Source organism: Pelodiscus sinensis, chromosome 32 (genome assembly GCF_052426305.1).
Source record: "Pelodiscus sinensis isolate ZL-2025 chromosome 32, ASM5242630v1, whole genome shotgun sequence".
Taxonomy (NCBI): Eukaryota; Metazoa; Chordata; order Testudines; family Trionychidae; genus Pelodiscus; species Pelodiscus sinensis.
Window position 1 is genome coordinate 13,349,820 of NC_143083.1, and position 6,000 is coordinate 13,355,819.

Below are 6,000 nucleotides of genomic sequence, written 5' to 3' on the forward strand. Positions count from 1 at the left end.
GGGTGAGAAGACCCTGCCGTCCGAGCACGGCTGATTCTGGTGACAATGCACGAGGCGGAATAGACTCCGACTGGCTCTTGTGGAAATGACTCTTTCAGCACTAGTATTACAAGACCCAGCTGAGCACAGGGTCCCTGCCAAGAATAGTTCCCATGACAGGGAAAAGGAGAAAGAAGAGTTGATCGTCCCCAGTATTGATGGTCAACAGCTGTAACCCTTCGATGTCGGGGGAGCGGTCTGTGGACGGGGAAGGAGGCCTTCCCATTGCTTTTCAGATCCTTTGCTGCATGTATAAAGAAAAAATACGCAGCCTGCCACAGCTGCTACATGCTTCTGGCTTTGCAAACTGCAGAGGGATGCAAATGCACACGCAGTAGGCACAAATGCACATGCAATAGGTGCAAATGCACATACAACAGGCTCAATTTCGTGCACACATCAGGTCCCTGCACTCGGAAATGCCTAATAAGCCCCGTTTGCTTTACTCAATTACCATGCACAAGCACAGTCGTGCAAATGACATGCCCGATGGCGTACTTAACTTGTAGAAAAATCTGCCCCTCCATCCCCCAAGAGCTAGGGAATTCACTACACCCCAGCGTGTCTGAGATCTGATGCTTTCGGGGATTCGTGAAGGGGAAAACACTTGTCTAAAAACTACAGATGTGATCTGATCTTGCTCCTAATTTCCCTGCTTTCGTGGGTTTCAACTCGGATGCCTGGAAGTGGTTTAACTCACTGGCGATCAGGAGATATTGGCGAGGTTTCAGGGATCTTCTGGGGTTGGGGAAGATACAGGAACTGAGCTGGGGAGTTGGGGCCCGGCTCCCAGTGAACATAGGCCTGATTTGGTGATTAGATCAGGCCTGGAAAAGCAGGGACAATATTTTACCCCATCACCCCCTGGGAAGCAAAGCGGCCGGCGGTTCCCACGTGCCTCTGTCCTCGGAAGCGACTGCAGACACACACAGAACAGTGGAGAATGGGCAAAAAAAAAAAAAAAACCCGGCTGGCGGCAGAAGAATGGACCCACAGTGCTGCTAACAGGGGCAATTTCATCCCTCTGACCCACCTCTGCAAGGAGCCGGGTCCCTCCCCAGACTGGAGCGAGTTGGGAAGCAGCTGTGCATTCTCCCGGGGCCACCATAAACCATCTCAGTGTGACAGGTCCCCCGCCCCCAGCCTCGTCCCCTCCGCACGGGAACGAACACGGATTCCAAGAAGAGCGCGATGACCCAGCCAAACGTTCCCTTTCAGTGAATGAAGGCGCAGCCAGGGTAGGAAGCGCTGGTAAGATTTATTCGGAGTGGAGCCGCAAGGGAGTGTCCAAAATCCACCCCCTTCCCAAACTTCCAGGAAAACGACCGCTAAAACTATTTGGCAGGACACCATTTCAGACGGGAGCGAAATCTGGACTTGCCCAGCCGATTACTTAGCAGGCTAAAAGCCGTTCCATCACCCCTCCCTTTGTAGTTCAGCAAAACAAATATCCCTTGGTACCCGTTTTCCCCATCCCGGGCCATGTTGAAATCAAGCTTGGATGGGTTTTTTTCTAAAAGTTCTGCTCTGGGAATTATTTTGGGGACATTCCCGTGCTAAACCAGAGCGGGAGAGTCAGGGGGAGATCAGAGCGGTTCCTTGTGGCTTACAGGCTATGAGCTGCCTCAGTTTCCCCCAGAAAGACCACTTGGGAAGGGTAGTTCTATACACCAGGGCCCAAGGGCTACAAAACACCACGCTTCAAGTCCAGCCTGGAGTTGGTCCCTCACTCCTCGTATCCTTTTGCCCTGGGCTCAATGACAGCCCAAGGGGCAGCACAGGGACAAACTGAGCCCTGTACGTGTGGTGCCATTCCAGACAAAGCAGCGGGCACCTCTCCTGCCCCCAGCCCAAAGGCCGGGAGGATCACACGTAGGAGCCAAATGAAAATGCAGCCCGACACCTCTGGATTGTCATTTCCCAAGCTCCTGACAACTCTCCCCTTCAGCAAACAAGGATCTAGCACCATGGTTCTCACACTTTTTTGTTTTTTTTCCCCACGGGCCACATGGACACGATGCACCTGTGTGTGCGCGCGTACTTGTCTGCTAAGTTTTAGCAGTAGTTTGGGGAGCTGTGTGTGTGTGTGTGCGTGTGTACTTGCCTGCTAAGTTTTAGCAGTAGTTTGGGGAGCTGTGTGTGTGTGTTTGTGCGTACTTGTCTGCTAAGTTTTAGCAGTAGTTTGGGGAGCTGCGTGTGTGTGTGCGTGCGTACTCGTCTGCTAAGTTTTAGCAGTAGTTTGGGGAGCTGTGTGTGTGTGTGCGTGTGTACTTGCCTGCTACGTTTTAGCAGTAGTTTGGGGAGCTGTGTGTGTGTGTGCATGCGTACTCGTCTGCTAAGTTTTAGCAGTAGTTTGGGGAGCTGTGTGTGTGTGTGCGTGTGTACTTGCCTGCTAAGTTTTAGCAGTAGTTTGGGGAGCTGTGTGTGTGTGTGCGTGTGTACTTGCCTGCTAAGTTTTAGCAGTAGTTTGGGGAGCTGTGTGTGTGTGTGCGTGCGTACTCGTCTGCTAAGTTTTAGCAGTAGTTTGGGGACCTCTGTGTGTGTGTGTGCGTGCGTACTCGTCTGCTAAGTTTTAGCAGTAGTTTGGGGAGCTCTGTGTGTGTGTGCGTGCGTAGTCGTCTGCTAAGTTTTAGCAGTAGTTTGGGGAGCTCTGTGTGTGTGTGTGCGTGTGTACTCGTCTGCTAAGTTTTAGCAGTAGTTTGGGGAGCTGTGTGTGTGTGTTTGTGTGTACTTGCCTGCTAAGTTTTAGCAGTAGTTTGGGGAGCTGTGTGTGTGTGTTTGTGTGTACTTGCCTGCTAAGTTTTAGCAGTAGTTTGGGGAGCTGGGGCTGGAAAGGAAGGGGGACTCTCCCTGTCACAGCAACCACCAAGCAGGGAAGGAGGGGGGGGTCACCTCTTTCTTTGGCAGCCACAGTCCTGGTCCCAAATTTCCCCACCACCTCTTCTCACCCCACTGCCCCTCCCACCTACCCGCTATCCCCCCCAAGCCACCACCTCACCAGGCCCAAAACCGGGGGTGCTACAGCCCCCCCACACCTCTCCTTCCCACGCTTATGCCACAGGTAGATATCAGGAGGCAGTTTGGCAGTTCCACCCCCCCCCCCGCGCCACCAGGCAGAGCCAAACCCAGGCTGGGTTTGAGGTGCGAGTAAGGAGGCATTTGGGGGCGAGAGCAGAGGCCCGAAAGGCCACAGGAAACGCTCTCGAGAAGATCTGGACTGCGCCCAGCGAGCTGATGAAAATCCCTTGGCAGAGAAAACCCCACCTGAGCAAAAAAGACAGGGCTCCTGAGGGGAGATTCAGTGGAAGGAACCCTAGGGCCGGCTGGACGAGGGACGTTCGGTGCCTAACTCACTTAGGGGCTTTGGAAGAACCTTTCAGGCACCGGTTTGTGGAGAGACCTTTGTAAAACCGGCCCTGGGATGATCAGACCGACTTTAAAAAATCGACGGCTCTGAATTCTCACAGGACAATGGCCCATTATCGGGGGAATGACAGTTCTGCGTCTGGAGCTGGGAGCCCCGGAGGAAAGGACAGAGAGACGCCGGCGGGGAGTTTTGCGTGGCCGAAATCTTCAGGCCACTTTCTAGCAGGGCGGCGCTAAGAACGTGGGGGCCTCGTGGCTTTCATGCTGCTGTCCTGTGCGCAGCAGCCTCGGTGTGCGTGTGTGTGTGTGCTTGGGGAGGGGGGGTTAGCAAGGCGCTGCCCTTTTGAAGGCCCAAACAAAACAACAATGACCCAACCCGCCCCCCAGCGCCTCGCTGCCGAAAATTCGGAGAGGCCCTTTTGTGTGGCTGAGTCAGCAGAGCAGCACGGGAGGGGGGCGGAGAGAAATTCCTTTGGCGATCGAACGCCCTTGCCAACCGGACACTGATACCAAAACAAACAACGGGCGCGGGGGGAGGCCGGCGTTTGGGCGAAGAAGATCCGATTTCTTCCTTTCTGCCGGGATTATTATTTTTGCAGGGGGGTGGGGGTGGGAGTCAGGGGAAAGGCCATAAATCGATGGCTGACGGAGGTGCAAAGGCAGAGCGAGCCAGATGCTCCGCTCTGTAGCCACTGCTGTCATGCATCTCAGCGGGAAAAGCCAGCATCCAATTCATCCCGGGTGCACCATGGCCTTTGAGCCCTTGGATTTACCCCTGGGAGAGGTTTGACGCCTGCTCCCTCTCTCTGCCCCACTCCTGAGAGAAGAAGCCAGAGAAAACAAGGGGCTACTTCCTCGGACAAGGGAACCACAGATCCCGCCGGGCCATGGGGATTTTTGAAACGCTGTGCCTGCCTCCCACTCCTTGTTGCTGGTGCATCTCAGATCATGCTGGCTGAGTCTCCCCCGTCAGCTACAGAAATCGCCTCGCCCACCCGCTGGCCAGCCTGCTCCACCAAGCAAAACGGGACTGGCAGGAAGCTTATCTCGTCTGCAGCATCCGATGCCGAGTGGGGGGAGGTTGAGGGGGGATCCTTCCCCCGTCAAACCCTTGGAGTGTTTTTTTGCTGGCTAGAACCTAACCTCCCCTCCCCTCCCCTGCCTCCAAGAAAGACCCTGGAGGCCGAGTGAAACGACAAAACCAGCAGCTGACAGTTTGGGCGTACTTCCCCATTCCTCGGGCACGGGGAACCCTGTCGTTTTCAGACCTCGCGCACGGCACCTCTCTCCCGCCCTGCGTGAGCGTGCAGGCGGCCAAGCGGCTGCCCCGCCCTCCGTGTGAGTTAGGGGATCTCTCCTGACCCACCGCCGTCCGATGAGAGGAAATGAAGGCTTTGTTTATGCCCTAAGCCAGGCCTGGGCAAGATGCAGCCCGGGGGCCGGATGTGGCCCTGGGGCCGGATCCGGCCCACCTAACACTTTGATCCGGCCCGCGGCTGCATCTGGCCGCTTCCCAGTTCTATCCGGCTGCCCGTGTCACTGAATTTCCAAGCGGTGGCTCAGGAAGCAGGATCCTGTTTAAATGGCTCCCGGTCGCGGCGCTAGGTCAGAGCCGTGAGGCCTTAAAGAGCTGCAGCAACCCCGGGCGGCTGCCAGACGGGGCGGCAGCGGGGGGGACCAGCAGCTGTGTTTTCAATTGAAAGCCTCCCGCCCCAGACAACTCTGGGGGGGAAACTAGTCCCTAGCCCCGCCCCTTCTGCTCCAGACCCCGCCCCTTCAGGGGGGTGGAGCCAGCCCGTGACCATGTAGCAAAATTCATTACGTGGCCCCCCCTGCGAAAATTATTCCTCATCCCTGAGCAGTAGTAGATGCTCCTTAGCCCTGCTCTGTCTTGGGCGCAGGCTTGATTCAAGCCCCAAGTTCGTGTGGGTCACAGCTTCGTGGGGGACACAGTTATGTAATGTGGGACTGGCGGGACGGCGGCGTGGGGCAGGAAGGCGAAGGAGAAACACGCAGATTGCTGGAAACTCCCTCCGCCCCATTGCAGCTCTCCGCATGGCCTTCCAGCACGGGCTAGTCCTGTGTCTACTCCAGTAGAGGCCAGGGCCGCTGTGTCAGGTGCTGTACGTGCCCGGTACGAGACACTCCCTGCACCAATGCGCAGTCTGAACGGAGCTGGACCAGGCAGGGAGCGGCAGTGACTCGCCCAAGGTCACGCGACAGGTCGGGGAATAGCTCGCAGCTCCACAGAGCCCCAGACTTGGCCCTTTAGCTCCGGGCTTCGCTCACCAAAGCCAGGCTGAAAATTCTGCAACAGAACCAGGCTCCTGCAGCGGGGCCGCGCTCGGCGCCAAGGTGAAAGGCTACGGCAGCAGGCGAGCGAGGGATCCGGTCCCAATTCGCCTGCCTTGCCTGTCGTTTATTTCTTGGTTAATTATTAATAGGCCAGCATTACACTGACTCGGCAGAAGGCCCTGCACGCGGCCCAGTTCCCACAGGGCCTCGCTCCCTGCCGCCGCTTCGTTAAAGAGATTTCATTAACCAAAATAAATCGGGAGCTGGTGCGCTAATTAGTAGGCAGTGCACCCGCACACA